Genomic DNA, 17,548 nt, shown 5'->3' with positions numbered 1-17,548 from the left:
TCTAGCTCACAAAAGGTTAAAACTAAATGCTTTAATTGCTTTAATCTAGAATCTTTATATTTTATTTCCCATAAAAAAAAACCTTCTTTTGTCTTATGTTAGATCTTGAAACAGAATTATTAACGAAATAACAGTTATTAACGAAAATAATTTTAAAATTTCAATAAAGACAGAAAGCTTCTAATTTTTTCGATTCTCTCAAAAATCTCTGTAGTCAACAAATAATCAGCAAGATACCGGAAATTAACATTTCAAAATTCTCTAATGCCTCCAATAATAGATTTCACATTATCATTAGAAATGCATTGCTCTATAGGCAAGTCGTTGGAGATATTCATTAAATACATACCTTCCTTGTTTCTGTTTTTTATGTAGTAACAAACGTTCATTTTGCCCACTAGAAATTAAATAAATATTAATTAACACCAAAAAAGTATCATCCATAAAGGGTTTTTTCAATATTTTAGTTGAAATTTCATCTATTTTTGCTCATTATTAATAATAACTTACAAATACATTTAATCGAAGTTACTTATTACATTTCTGGAATGAGGAAACGCGGAAGATCCTTAGCTCAGTGACTGCAGTTCAAAGATTGAAATCTTCGCTCTTCTATGAAAATCCCGTCATCTGTGCCAAATTAATTAGCGATAAATTACTGAGAGTCCAAGTGATTTCAAAACATTGATTTCCCTGAAGACATTACTGAGTGGAGTTTCGAATCAGTTGCCCTTGTCTTCTGATCACGGTTTAGATTTACAATTCTTTAAATAGTGGTCATCACGTAGCTTGAAAAAAGGATGCTATTTTATTATATTTAACCTTGAAAGAAAGGTATCTACTAGGCTACTAGAATGTAGAGTTTTTATGAAATATTGATCAGATCATAATTAAATCATCCAAACCTATTGGAAATTTGAAGTATTTCAATTCATGTTATAACATCATGCGCATGTTACAACGTTAACTGAGATTAGTTAATGGCAACTTACCATTAACCTAATTAATGGTAAATAGTACAAAAACCCTTTTATTGTCTACTGTACTATTTATCCTATCTAAGTAACCGAATTTCGTTCAACAACAGTGATTTAATTATAAAGATAATTGTACATATTCTCGATATGAGCTAAAATGTTAAATTATTTATTGCCTTATGCGATAACTCATTATCTATTTTATGCATCTGCCAATCAATATTTTGTATTATTAATGTTGTAAAACTTGCTACAATAACTAAATTCATGCATATTCCAGCTGATGCCAGTTTATTTTATTCTCAAGAAAATTTTGCGTGGTGAAAAATAAGTAACTTCTTTTGAAGAAAGCTACAAACAAGATCTAACACAAATCTTTTTATGTTTATTTCATTTTTATCCTTTTATTCCTTTTTGAATAGCAAAATTTTCTTAGTAAAAGAATGCTTTATAAATGTTTCCCATATTCAATAGTAAGGTCCAAAGTTACATCCGCATTGTTACTTCGATTCCTTTTAAGGAGTTACATAAAAAGAATCTAGAAAATGGCAAACTTTCAGAATTTAAGTAGTTTCAGCATTTTGAAACATTTTATTTATTTTTTTCATAAATAGCTAAACTTGTAAAAATAAATTAAGATAACCAAATTTTAATTTCAAAATGGAATAGTATTTAACTTTAAAGAATGGGTTGGGGGGATTAATTGCTCAAATCTTATTTTATTATTTATACTAAATGGCAAACTTTAAGAATTTAAGTAGCTTCAGTATTTTGAAACAGCAGGCTTATTTTTTTATAAATAGACAAACTTTCAAAAGGGAATACCATTTGACTTCAAACAATGGGGGGAAATTAAATGTCCAAATCTTATTTTATTATTTATGCTAAATGGCAAATGCTAAATGGTATTATGCTAAATGGCAAATGCTAAATGGTATTATGCTAAATGGCAAATGCTAAATGGTATTATGCTAAATGACAAAAGAAAATGGCAAACTTTAAGAATTTAAGTAACTTCAGTATTTTGAAACAGGATGCTTAATTTTTTATTAATAGGAAAACTTGCAAAAAATAAATTTAGAAAAACAAATTTTAATTTCAAAATGGAATAGTATTTGATTTCCTACAATGAAGAAAAAATAAATTGCTAAAGTCGTATTTTATTATTTATGCTATCGCTGAAACTCGAATGCATAAAATTAATTATTTTTATGGTAAAAATACATTATTTTGAATTGTGTCCGAATTTTAACAAATACAAAATACAAAATGCAAATAAATACAAAATTTTATATCCCAGTTATGCTAATCTTAACCCGTAACTGAAAACGGGAGTCAAAATGATTGATTGATTATCTGATCTGATTATCTTGATTATCTTCAAAATGATTGTTTGATTATTGAAATAATGCTCTGATTATCACGTGGTATTTTGTCCTGGAATACAATAGTCTCTTCAGTACCTTCAAATTGTTCTTTCAGCTGTATATTGGCAAAGTCTAAGTATGAACATGTGCCTATAACCGAGTTATTCTTTTTCAAAGTTATTCTCGTTATTTAAGGAGTCATTGACTCCACGTCTCTGAAACTGCTTTTAATTCAAATAATACAAAAAAACTAAGAAATATTCTTAAAATAATATTTTAAAATATCGCATTCTTCATTTTTTCTTGTTAAATTCTAACAGTTATTAACATTAGTGTAATATCTAAACGAAGCAAATACTCATTAAAAGATAATTCAAGTTTTTCTTATAACATCTTTGCAACATTTATTATTATAATATTTAACATTTTTAATATTAATATTCTTGTTAACTACATGATTTTCAGAATGTATTGCTTTTCCAAAATAAATATCAATACTGTTTACAATAGACCGAAAAGAAAAATAACAATGGAATCATTTTGACTCCATGTCTCTTGCCGCATGAGGAAATTCATGTCAAAAAACAACTCAGAAATTCATATGAAGAATATTAAGCAGTATATAATAAAGTCTTCATTCTTTGAAAAATTAATAGAAGAAAAGTTAATATGTACTGAAAACTCCATAAAATATACCAGAAAATGAAAAACAAATAAAATATGCAAATTTTATGAAATTAAAAACTATTTTTAGCATCAGTTTCTTTTCAAAATGACACAGAGAAAGCAAATCAAATATGAATGATTCTATCAACTTGGAGATTATATTAAATTTCCTAGTATGTGGTTGTTGATTTAACTACTTTTTCTTGAATATTATATCAAAAAGAAAAAAAATCCCCAAAAAGTATTAAAATAATTGAATATCCTGCTATATTTCTTCCAGAAAACCTTATTTTTAGAAGCCTGTCCTCCTTTATTAGATCAATATATTCTTTACACTATATCACCAACTATGTCAATAAATTTTTAATCTTAAAATATCAACAAGAATGGAATGAGTGAAAGGCAAAATGATGACTCACACGCTTCGAGCTTCTAATGAATTATGGATTCACACGAAAAATTCTCATCTTTGAAGACAACTTTTTCACTCTGTTTCGTAAAATATTTTAGACAATATTTTTTTTTTACTTTTATTTTTCAAAATTACATTTGATGCAGTTGAGGATTCGGTAGTCTTTATATCATTCGCCGAAGAAAGGAATCGATTTTTTCCCTAAAAAAATAACAGTTCTCGTTTTGGGAAATTGAAGTAGGCGAAACATGAAAATTACAAAATCAGGCAGATGATTGGTTTACCGATTGATGTAGAAGTTGTTTTGCGAATCCTCTGAAGAATATTCCATGATTTCAGCAAATGTGCTTTATTGATGCGTGATGAAAAAAAAAAAATGAATGTTTCGACAAAGTTTAATATGATTTGCTAGATTGATGTACTTTTGTTTAAATTACACAAATGGGAAACGGATATTGAGGAACTGGGAATCAGTTGAATATTCACAGTGCTTTGATGTGGTTAGTATTGCTGCCAGAGACTTTCTTCTAAGCAAAAAACACAAATGTGAGACAACTGCTCTTAAAATTCCCTTAGTAAGGTACAACGTGGATAAATCTTGAGATAGCAACATTTTAAATTCTGTATTCCACAATATAGCATAGCATTTTGTTATTCATTTGTCAAGTATTGAACCTGAAGCCACCAGACAGCTTGGATACGTTTATATGTATATTCATTTGGCTTATTAGTCTCAGGTTTAAAGGAAAGGTACTAAATCGTTCTTCATTTATTGTTTAAGGTAAAATAAAGTAGTTTATTTTTTTTAATTATGTTGGTATAGTTATGAAACTTTTACTATATAAAAACATACCCAAATTATTCAGTTTAAGTAAACTATCAAAAGATATCAGTTTAAATAAACTTTCAAAAGCTATCAGTTTAAATAAACTATCAAAAGCCATCAGTTAAAGTAAACTATCTACGTTTCACAGATAACTCTATTTCAACTCTTTACTTAATGTTAAAATTTTAATTTTCAGAACTAAATAAAGCCCAAAATAAGGCAAATAGTTTAGAAAAATAATAACTTTTTAATGTTTTCTGTTATCACTGGCTATTATTTTTGAATCTAACTTTCACAATTTATTCCAATTGCAAATCTTAACTGCGAGTAAAATTTTTTACTCGCTTCAAATTACCTTCTTAAATCAAAATTATGAAAAAATTAATTAAAAAATGAGAAGAAAGGAGAAAATAGTTAAGAACATTAAATATGGGGTGCCTAATAGTGCGTATAGTACAGAGATCCTTAACAATTACGCCTTTATCATAATTAACATTAATCAACCTAAGTGATACTAAATAGTCATTTGGATAAGAACACCTATTAACTATCAAACATTATTAAATTAATTTTGATAAATTATCAAAATTAATATCAATTACCGATTACCGCCGATTAAATATCCATCTACCGATAAACTACGAATGGATAACATGAGAAATAATTAGGTAAATGAAAATGTTATTACTAATATCATATAAAAATGATCGAAATAAGTTGTAGATAAGTAATGCTTTACTTTTTTCTAGTACTGCAACAAAAACCATGATCCACAATATGAGGAAACAACATAACATGATATTAATTAGAATACTGAACAATATAACAAAATTGTTATATTTTTATCTGTTTCAATATTATAAAACAGTATTATGCAATATTTTCCATCAAATGTTACAGTACCGTACAATATCTTGCACTCCTGTGATAGATACACCATTGTCAGCTAGTTACAGGGCTTAAGGTACTTTTTCCCGGCCGAGCAGCTGTATACGTCGACCTGGTTCACTCTAAATCAATTGAAGTGAAGCATCCCCTCGCTAATCAGTATGGTAGATAAGGGTGAGCATGGGGGTCACAGATGCCAAACGTGCCAGATCTTCCGAAGATAACATCTTTGAGCTCATTGTATGTATGGACGTCTATAAGTGAAACTAGAAAGAGGGAAAGGAAGGAAGATAAGTAGTGTGGACATGGAGCTATTTATTATCCTTACACCACTGCCACTGCCATAGAGAGAAATCCTGAAAAGAAGATTAACGATTCAAGGACCGTCCTTGTTATCTGATAGCGGTTCAAAAGTATGAGATCCGTTCCACATTAGCTCTCACAATGTTTCCAGATGAAATATTGTTTGAAAAAATCAAATGAGATGGCTGGAGTAAAAATAAGAAAAACATCTGTTAAGAAACAAGAGTCAGGTAGGAAAAAAAAATTTCATAATGAATTAAGTAAAAATTTATATTTAAATTTTATTTATATTTGCAGATTCCGTTGCAATAGGACGTCTGATATATTTAGATTTATTGGCATAACAATTAATATATTTCCATTTATCAAACTAAATATGCAGCCTTACTGCACTTCAAAGAAGGAAAATAAGTTTAAAAAGCAGGTACATATAAAACGATGGAAATAAATAATTTATAACCGAATTAATAAAGAAAAAACATATCATTTTGACCACGTGCTTCTTTCAAGTCTGCTTGCTTCACCCTCAGTCATTATACCCCATTCACCTCAGCCACGATTGCCGCGCCATCTATCAAACAAAAATGGAACTAGGGCATTTTATTGGCACTTCGAATTTTATTTCCTTATAATTCGACATCATAAGAACTAGAATAGCATGGTGTTTCGTATATTGCAGGCTTTAAAGAATTAAATTTTATTAAAGAAACTATTCGTTACTTTAATAAAATATTTATAAAAAATAATCATTTAATTTTTTATCCGTCAAGCTTTTTTTTTTTTTTTGTCTTTGAAGGAAAAAAAAAAGTAACACATTTTAAATGTGTGTTTCATTTTGTGTCGATATATCACTGCTTTCATGATGTATGAATAATATTTACTTTCACGGGTGCGATATATGGAAATGCAGTACAGTACTTATTAAAATAAGTAAGCGTTACAGTAATTGATAAAGAGAAAAATTATTGTAATAGTTAAAAAATCTGAGCTTAAACATTTCAAGCATTTCTGGTTCTGAGAGTTACTATATTCGATTATTATCACAATATGAGAAAATTAATCCTAAAACTGCCATATTACGATAGTGTAAAAGAAAGTCATGGATAGAAATGACTGTCTGGTCTTCAATTAAAGCAAATAAATCTTTATTTTAAACCTGAATTCAAATCATGTATTTATCAACTGTAAATTGAGAAATCCAGCATTTTGCGAAGATCAGTCAGGTTTTGCAATAAACCGTATTCTAACTGACAGATGCATTACGAAATAACAATTGCAATAAGACATATTTTTCAATTTGATGAATGCGTAAAATATATTCGCTTTAATGGTGCAGCGATGAAGTAAGAATTATAGATACCTGAAGCAATAGGCAAAGAGTGCTCCATAATTGCAAAAAGTCAGTGCGATTATGGTTTTTTAAGCCAAATATTATAAGGGAGCGGAAAGATAATCCCATTACCAGGCGCTATTTATACTTGCTATTCCGCTGATAATGATGTTGATAAAAAACGCATTATGTTTGGCTCAATTTACTCTTACTCTACCAGTATTAAGCAGATGACATATAATCCAATATTACGTTTATGCCTCTTTCATCCTCCTGGGAGCATCTCAAAAATGGGGATGAGAAGCTTTCGGCATGGTGGTTGGTTCTCTCTGGTCTGGTGGGAATAAAAATGATGTAGGTATGGCTACCCTCTATCGATATTGAGACGTACCTCCTACGGGAAGGGTTTTACCGTAGCCGGTGTTGTCCATTATGACTCAACCATAGTTCCAGCCAATGTTGTCGTGGTATTCCAGTCATTCAGTATTTTTATTCTCTTCTGCAACCTTTACTTAAGTGAACACCAAAAAAATTGTATTTTATTAATCCATCATTTGTGAATGATTACAAAGTCATGATATCGATATCACCATTCTTCTTTAAAAAGAATTTAGAAATAATAATTGAGATAGAGAATGTGCCAATCGTCAAGCGAAGGGCAATGGAAAATTGGAATCCCTCATTCTTTACATCGTATAAACGAATTGCTTTAACATTACAAAGGTTACAAAGGGGGATCAGACAAAGTATAAAGAGTGCTTTATTGTATATGGCAAAAAATAGTAGCCCGAAAGCAGCTAATTTACAGAGAACAATAGCAAAACGACACATGCAAACTCTTTTGAAACTTAATAAACAGCAGGAATATTTTCCCTTTGAACTTCTCATGTACTAACAATTATAAAGCATTTCGTGCTTCGAAGTATAAAGTGAAATCTGGATTTTTTCTTCTTCTTTCTTTCTGAAAAAGTAGAACCAAAGAAATGTTCTCTCCTCAAATTCCTCATGCATTAACATTTATGATGCATTTCGTGCTTCTTAATGTGGAGTGTTAATTTTTTCTTCATTTTTTCTGAGAAAGTAGAGTCTCCCCTCGAAATGCTCATGTACTACCATTTCTGATGCATTTCGTGCTTCTTAATGTGGAGTGTTAATTTTTTCTTCATTTTTTCTGAGAAAGTAGAGTCTCCCCTCGAAATGCTCATGTACTACCATTTCTGATGTATTTCGTGCTTCTTAATGTGGAGTGTTAATTTTTTCTTCATTTTTTCTGAGAAAGTAGAGTCTCCCCTCGAAATGCTCATGTACTACCATTTCTGATGTATTTCGTGCTTCTTAATGTGGAGTGTTAATTTTTTCTTCATTTTTTCTGAGAAAGTAGAGTCTCCCCTCGAAATGCTCATGTACTACCATTTCTGATGCATTTCGTGCTTCGTAATATGAGGAAGAGACTGTCGTTTGAAGTTGATATTTTTCTTTCTGAAAAAAAACACAGGGGGGACGGGGACATTTTCTCCTCGATTTCCTCATGCACTAACACTTAAAATTCATTTTGTGCTTCGTAGTATACAGAAGAAAGTGAAGTTTGCGCTTTTTCTTCTTTCTTTCTAAGAAAGTAGAGCCAGAAGGAATGCACTTCCCTCGAATTCCTCATGTACTACCATTTCTGATGCATTTCGTGCTTCGTAATATGGTGAAGAACCTGGAGTTTGAATTTGATCTTTTTCTTTCTGAAAAAGTAAAACCAACGTGGATACTCTTTCATTGACTCTTTCACGCACTAACACTTAAAGCGCATTTCCTGTTTTATAGTATGGAGAAGAAAATGGAGTCTGAGTTTTGTTCTCCCATTCTTCCGAAAAAATCCAAAAATTTTTACAGATTTTCAATTTTAGTGATGAAACAATGCACCAAATTTCCTTTTTCTGGCTTGTTGTATTTTTGAGCTTACGTATTCACATGCCGAAGGATTTCCTTTTGGTTAATTATTCCAAAATTACTTCACAGTTAATAATAAAACTGTATTTTCCGTTTCTGAGTTATCCAGTAAAAATGCGCAAAGTTCAAAAATCAGCTTGCATTTGAAAAATTTTGCACAAAATTGGATAGAACTGAAGATATTTAGTGTTAAGGCCTCTATTTTTATTCTTTTACTTCATAGAGGTTTTGAATTATAATGCTGCCAGATATACATAAGATCAAAAGAATCGTTTTGGAGCTCATAAAGGTCGCAAACGTGAAGAATAATCAAAATGTCGAAGCTGAATTTTTAGAAAATGAGATTTTTTATATACACTGTAAAAATGAGAAAACGAAACACATACTTTTAGAAAATCGTTGCGATTAATAAACAAAAAATATGGTAATTATTTTATAATTCCTATAAAAATGACGGCGAATAGGAAATAAAAAATATTATAAACATAAAATCTATAAATGAATGAAGATTTAATACTGAAACAAGCTATGAGAATGGAAATTTTCTACAAAGAATTGATCCGCCGTGGTATAAAATAAACGAAATATTATGCAAGTAATATTTAAAGCAATCAATATTCTAAAGCCTAAATACGGACTTCAAATATTTATTCACTCTACTAACACGCAAAGTGTAAGTTAAACTACTTGACAGAGTATTCGAAGTCCTGACACGGATAAAGAGGAATGGATACCTCAATTTTTTGGTTAATCCTGAACTAAACTTTTTCTCCAGCTTTTTCTTATAATCTCAATATTCTTCAGCCATCGATGTTATTGTGCTTTAACGTGATTGTTTGCGTGGGCGAATTTTATTTTGGTGTGTTCTCTTTACACTGTTCTTTTTTTATATTCTTTCAGTAGTTCATGAAGTGCTTTGCATCAACGTCAATTTCTTTAGCTCCAGTGGCAGTACTAATCTTCTAAAGTATATACGAAAAAGTTCAAGAAGATTCAAAAACCAGTTGACTAATCTATTAGTCTAAGATAGTTTTTAGCGCTTCAAGAATGATATTTCTCGTATGCATGCATGTTTGTTCAAAGTGCTGCCATCTAGTTTTCAAGATAGGAAAAAAACCCGTAATTTAACATTTCTATTTTGCGAATTTTTATTTCTATTTTTATCGATCCTATGATTCGAGTTGTTTTTGGCTGGTTTCTTATCTGTCTTACCAGAGTTTTACAAATTTCGAGGTGTTTAAATCTTTCTCAAAAGAATATTTCTGTGGTAAAATTGAAAACACAGTTCGAATCAATATAGATAAAATGCAAAATGTTGTTCTAATACAGCTTTGAGGTTTTAATAAGTTTATTCCTCCATTTAAAACCAGTAATCGTTAAATCTTTCGGGGACAAATGTCCTCTCGCTGGTGCGATGTGAAAGTTTGAAGAGGGGGTGCCAGCTCAGATGTCGTCCTCGTCATCTGATTCAAAATTCCAAGGTCCATCCCTAAATAGTCCTAGTGTTGCTTTAAAACGAGAAGATAATACAACTAAACTAAACTAAATTAAAACCGGCAATTTTTGCACACGACCCATGTTCCTTTGTAGTAAAAGGGGTTTTAGAAATGGTATATGTACAATTTTTATCCAAAATTTTCAAATTCAAAAGTCCTTGTAAAAGAGAGTCAACTGTTTTCCTCAAAGAGAAGATACAAGTCAAAACGAAATCTATTCTGATCGAGATATTTTATAAATGCATGGAATATGAATAAAATAATAGCAAAAATATATCTGAATATTTGATTTCCTGACAAATCTTGCTACATTTCTTAAGTATTTCATGATAATACACGGATTCAAAACAATATATTTTTCAATTTCTGTGTTCTAAATCTTTCACCATTGTATTCCTTTTGATCTTGAATCGAGAACTCAACAATTCCTGTAGTTAAAAATTTAATTCGTTGCAAGACATTTCTAATCTGGCGAACAAATTATTTTTATTATTACTAGGATTTATAACAGTTGAACGAGCTTATTATTTTATAAATTTCCCAATATGTACAAATCAACATTTATTCAAATAATCTTAATGATAAGAATATGGTATTTTACCCCTAACAAACCAACTACTTTTTTTTCATTTAATTTTTCTTTTAACATAAATTTTATATAAGTGAATGCAAAAAAGTAAATCAGTTGGAGTGTTCCCCCCGAAACGTTTTTGTAAACTCTCTAATAAATGCACTTATGTATTATTAGCTACATGCCATTGGCGAACAGTAGTTGCGAAAGTGCTATGAGTGTGTAATTTGGGCAATTTTTTTGTCAATTAATCGCTGAGATGTGGTTAATATAGAATAAGCAATAAAGCCTAATGTATATTAAGACACTTTTTCCCCACCTGGAATCAAAATTTGTCTCAGAACTACAACTGTGGTCCTAAAATCAAATACCAAATTTCATATATTTAAATCTATTTTTAGCTACTCATTTATGAAAGTTAAGACCGACAAGCGGTCAATCTCTAAATGGATCTAGCTCCCAATCTGACGTTATTTACAATCTAGGTGATAAATATTTGTACCAAATTCTATTCAAGTAGTCCTTCTCGTTTGTAGTTGTATTCATTTGTACTTGGAAAACTTCCTATGATTGGACTTTCTATGAATTCATATGATTGGACTTCCTATGACTTCCTATTATTGGACTACCTATGACTTCCTATGATTGGACTTTCTATGAATTCATATGATTGGACTTCCTATGACTTCCTATTATTGGACTACCTATGACTTCCTATGATTGGACTTTCTATGAATTCATATGATTGGACTTCCTATGACTTCCTATTATTGGACTACCTATGACTTCCTATGATTGGACTTTCTATGACTTCCTATGATTGGACTTTCTATAACTTCCTATGAGTGGACTTTCTATGACTTCCTATGATTGGACTTTCTATGAATTCATATGATTGGACTTCCTATGACTTCCTATTATTGGACTACCTATGACTTCCTATGATTGGACTTTCTATAACTTCCTATGAGTGGACTTTCTATGCCTTCTTATGATTGGACTTGCTTTGACTTCCTATGATTGAACTTCCTATGACTTCCTATCATTGGATTTCGTTCAAAATCTGATAATATTCTACAAATTTGATGTAAAGTTTATAAAAGCATTTTTGAATTATTATGTTCATAGACTACAAATATAATGCCAAAATGAGTTCTTCTGATTCAGGGAAGTCTGAAACTTCTACAAAAAAATCTCCAGTTCGAATTTTTTGAAGATTACAACATTTTCTCTTTGAATGCTCCGTGTACAAAAAAGTAAAAAAGAAGGCAATGAATGTTATTTTCCTCTTCATAGATTTATTCACTCGTTCGGTTACAATTAAGAATCATTTCAAACAAATTGACAGAAATATGTATAAAAATTGTAAATTTACCTAAACTGATGATAAAACTGGAAACTATACATACGATTCATTTACGCTGGTGCTGCCGATGGCTTAATTTTAATGATTACAAACAAACTCAAATTATTGAATAGAATAAATTTTCGACAATTAAATGCAGAAATAAAAAAAAATTATAGGATTTTATTTTTTCTTAATCTTTTCATTCTGTTCTTCACTTCGCAGCATAAAAATTTTCAAACAAGCAAACAAAACCTATATATATTCTATATTTAAAATGGTGATAAAAATACTTACATTGTTCATTTATACATGTTCTTTGATGCAGGTCATTATATGTTAATTCATACAGGTCATTATATGTTAATTGATACAGGTCATTACATGTTCGTTGATACATTACAGGGCTCACTGATATTTGCATCTGCAATACGGATTAAAAAACCACTGTTTAATCTTGGTGATTATTGTTAAATGCAGATTTTAGAATAATCAGAAATTTCGCTAACAGTTTAACAGACTCTGAAATTTAGATAATTTGCTTAGAATTCGGAGGTTTTAAATGCATTTTGTATAAATTAAATTGATTCACAGTTTATAAACTATTAATTGAAAAATATTGACTAAGGAAACAGTACAGATAAAATCGTCAGGATTCTATTGAAAAATGAAAATACTTAAAGGTTTGTCTTATATTTTTATACACTTTCAATAAACTTATTTCATGTTTGTAAAGAGAGAACTCTGAAAATATTATTTATTCACTTCCTTATATGCTACAATTCAATAGTTTACAACTTTTTGCAACTTCTTTAAACTCTTTTTTAAAAATATGTCCAATTATTATTTTCAGAACACTATCTATTAATCTATCAATTTAGATACATCTTTATTTTTTGCAAGTGGAGCCACATAGCAATGACATTGAGAAAATATTAATTCGGAGCTTATAGGAGCGCAACATTTATAATAATAAATGATTTGGAGCGCAACATTTATAATAATAAATGATAAATTAAAAAAAAATGTGGAAAGTTATTAAAACAAAAAAAAATCCTTTTAGTGTGCTATACAAAGAGTCTTTTCGAAAACTGTTTTATATTAATTTATCAGCTCTGCACGATACAAAAACATTACTAGCGCTTTAGTTACAATTTATCAAGTAACTAAAATTAAATTAAAATAATAACCACACCTAGAATTCTTAAATGAAAAGGCTAGAACTCTTAATCAATTTTTCTTAACATATTTCATTATCTTAACACTATACCATAATCACAGACTTGTTGCAAGATAATATAGGAAAAAAAAACTATTTTTCTTGGGGACGAAAGACTTCTCTGATGTATTCCTTGGTCTACAGGCACATATCCATAAAATCTATGCTTTACGCAAGTGAAATTGGATTAATCAGAATAATTGTGTTACAGTAGCAGCGGACATGCTAGCAAGAGAATCTATTCCAGGAAGGAAACCTTTCCTCATAACCTAGGCCACGACACAGATTCCAGTAACATTCGAGAATGAAGAAAAGACCAGCTGCGGTCTTGAATAATTTATAAGGGAATGCTTGCCTATGCATTACAATTCATATTTTCCCTCCCTAAAATTAACGTGGACGTATTTATTGAAAATCGCACATTTTTTTACTGTTTTATGCGTCTATGTTTCAATTCTTTGCTTTCCAGAGTGAGCATTTTAGTTTATCCTGCTTCTGCCTTCTTTTAAAGTATAATGTGGCAGGAATAGCAATAAATGGAATTCTCTGAACTCTAGAAATAAAATAATGCCCACAGTTTGAAAACATGAAATTCTTCTTTGTAATAAAAGTTGAAATGAAAACTGATATGCTTAAGATACTTTTGTTATATTCAGTATAGAAAAATATTAAGTAGTTTGATGACCTTTCTAGCCATTCTTATTTTAAATACAGAGAAAGACATTTACAAAAATTATCTTTTAATTCAGAACTTTTCCACATATAGGTATATTTGTTTCTGTTGTACGTACGTCCCATTTTAAAACAACACTAGAACTAATTTGGGACGGACCTCATAATTTTGAGCCGCGATTCGATGATGAGGACGACACATGAGCTGGCATCTCCTCTTCATGCTTCCATACCACACCAGTGGTAGGAAGTTAGGTCCCGACAGATTTAACGTACACCATACCTGCTTACACGACGATTCTTCAGTGGAATTGGGTTTCGAAGCTGCTTCCGAGGTCGAGACCTTACCACCAGACCACCGCGGCCCCAAGCAACGACTAAGCTTACCTAAATTTCTGATTACAGTAATCTGGAGGTAATATTTCCTCTTTGAAATTCCAGCAATCCATGTTCGAACCCAAATTCCTTTAATGTTCTCAGCATCATGCATGTTATATGTAACATCAAGGGCCGAGCCCTTTTCTAATGCCATAACACGGAAGTTTGGACATGGGGTACTCTTTCAGACGTCATCCTCGATATCTAAGCACAGTTACATATTACGAGATTCAGTACAATTTTTTCTTCAAAGTGTGTAATGGCGATGAATTGACCATTTTTTTTTTTTTTTAATTTAAAGAATGCAACAATAGTCTGTCGTGGGAACATTGAAACATAAATATATAACTATTTTATTTTGTACTTTACGAAGACTGAATTCAAGTAAAAAATCACATGAGCAAGAAAAATTCATATATAAAACTAATCAAAAATGTTTTAACATTTGACAGCATAGAACTACAAGTAAATCTCGTTTTAGGAAACGAAAATACAAAACCAATTTCAAGGAAGAATTCTGATCTTTTTCCATCTTTCAGATTTTTTGCTATCCAAATATTGAAATCAATAATTTGATTTACTCTGATTTTAAATCCATTTTTCAAATTTTTGTTTTCATACTCTGTCACGCTGTGCTCAGAGATTCTTTTCAGATCAAATCTGTTCAACTGAATTTATATCAAATAATGTAAAAACTGATCCTACTTCACATTTCTATCTTCTTTTGTTCTATCCTTGCTTCTGGTAGATTTTCTACCTGAATATGCATTATTGTGAAGTACTTTAAAGCTACTGCCTTTTTTATTCTAGAATTTGTAGTTATTTATCACTAATTATTAAATATTCTACGTTTTATATAGGACTATGCATAACATTTACATTTAATCTTTCATAAAGTATGAATTAGGCGGAATATTTTGATGTATTTAAAATGCTTGAGATAAATACATATTTAAAAAATATTAAATGCATCAGAGAAGAACATTTCTTTTTAAATTAAACAAACGTGTATCCTAGTCCCTTTCTCATGCAAAAAAATAAACAAAAAATTAATTTTCTTTATGTTTTTTTTAAAACAATATATCTTCATATTAAAAATCAATGAAAACAATAATCCTTAAATCACCGTCATTCTAGAATTATTTACTAGTTATTTTTATTCGATGTTCCATTTTTATTCAATTTAAGAGCTTAACTTCCTGGCCGAAGCATCTTTTCTTTTCGAAACTTTTTTCCTTTACTTAGAACGGCTTATACTTTCTTCTCTTAATAAGGAAATGAATAGCTGACTATGCACTTGCGTCGTGTAGTGGCGCCAATTTTTCTCAAAACATTTAGTTGCAGTCAAACTGAAGACAGCTGAACTGAAGCCACAGATTACAAGCTAGTCTGCACTTTCCTCGGCAACTAGAAAACTCATTGAGTAGTTCCACAAACATTGACGACGAATAGTCAGATTTTTATTTTGTTTAATAATAAGGAGCTTGAATTGGCGCAAGAATTTTTGGATTATTAGGTAAGCACTTGAGAGCTCTGTATGTGGGATGTATTCATCTTAGTAAAATGTGAAGCACTGTGCATATGGGTAAATTCATTGAATGACTTAAATTATCTTTTTACCTACATTACCTAAGCTTCAAAGTCCACAGAAAATAGACCTTACCACATTAAAATAATAAATTATATATCCAGAAACAGATTTCTCAAAGATAATCCATACTTTTCCTTAAATTCTTCATTTTTTTTAACTATGCGGTGAACAACAATTACAATATAAAAGGCTCGCCTTTGAAGTAGGTTAATGTAATAAATTACATAAATTAATAAAGATGTAATAAAACTAGACATTTTCCAAGTTTGGTAATCTAGGGAGTAATTTGTTATGTAAATTTCGTGATGGAGATGACATGAATTTCGAATCAGAGACCTAAGTTTTAATTACAGCAGAGAAGACATATAAATAAGGCGTCTGAATTTCTTGGCATTTTGCCTACAAATAACTCGCTATTTTTGAAACTTTTGCCTATAGTAAGCGCCGCAAAATGTTTGCCCCATTTATCTTTAGTAAACATGCTACTCAAACAGCAGGAAAGATAAAAGATATTAAAAATTCTTTTTAAAAATATTTTGTACGAACCTTTGAAAATGTATCCGGTAAAAGTTTGAAAGAAGTTTATCGGTTCAAATTACCATATTTGCCATAAAAAGTAAAAATTGGCAAAAAGTCAGGTATTCAAAAACGACTTTTTAGTATCTTGTGGGTTTTTCAAGTCAACACGATTATTTGAAATAAATAGAAAAAAATTTACTTACTTAAATTTAGGTATATATATCTGTACATTACTTTAATTTAAATGTGTTTCATGAAATAAGCTTCTTGAATAAGTACACATTTTCTTTTATTTTAACTACCAGATTTGAATTTAAAATATTCTTTGAATATCACTAATTTCTTGAGCCAACAAATCAAGATATGCGAAATACATTTTATTCCCATGGTGTGTAAAAGAAAAGACTATTTCTAAAAGTACCGAAATTTTATTTGTTTTATTAACTTATCAGAATTTTCTTTAACTTAACTTTTTCTTAACAGAAAGCCCTTTGATAATAATTTTGACTCATAATTTGCAATGAATTTCTTATTAATAAAACATATAAATAAAAAAAGCGAAACAGCAATCAATGTTGTCAGAAGATTTTCGGTGGAAGAATGTTGGGGTTATCTTTATTAAGTTATAAAAAATAAATAAGATAATAAATTAATAAGAAATATTTTATTAATTAGATGATAAATTCTCAAGAAATATTTTTTATTTGTTATTTAAAGAAGTTTCATTTAAAATAACTTATATCCTGCTTACTGTTAAATAAACGGTTTTGGCAGTAGAGTTCTAACATTTGGCTCATAGGAGACTTTTTTTCTGAATTTTATTGCGATTCATTACTGTTAAAATAAGAATGAATTTTTAATACTTATCATATGACAATTCATTTCATTTATTTCCTTTCAGTCTGAGAAGTCTTATCTTTAATACTTTCATTCTTATTAACATAACAAATACTGTTTTATAATCAATAATTTTCATAATTTTGCTTATTCTTTTGATAATATTTCCCTCGGGGGGTACCTCTAATACGTGAATGAGAAATGACCCGACTT

General features: G+C 29.8%; 1 protein-coding gene across 1 annotated transcript in view; it reads left to right on the top strand.

The window, feature by feature from the left end:
* LOC129961028 (putative polypeptide N-acetylgalactosaminyltransferase 10) overlaps positions 1-17,548 on the top strand; it is a 295,335-nt gene that overhangs the window by 221,693 nt on the left and 56,094 nt on the right. The window lies entirely within an intron of this gene.

The sequence above is a fragment of the Argiope bruennichi genome, chromosome X2 (assembly GCF_947563725.1).
Source record: "Argiope bruennichi chromosome X2, qqArgBrue1.1, whole genome shotgun sequence".
Classification (NCBI taxonomy): Eukaryota; Metazoa; Arthropoda; class Arachnida; order Araneae; family Araneidae; genus Argiope; species Argiope bruennichi.
The sequence above is the reverse complement of the archived record's forward strand: the minus strand, read 5'-3'. Positions and strand labels throughout refer to the sequence as shown.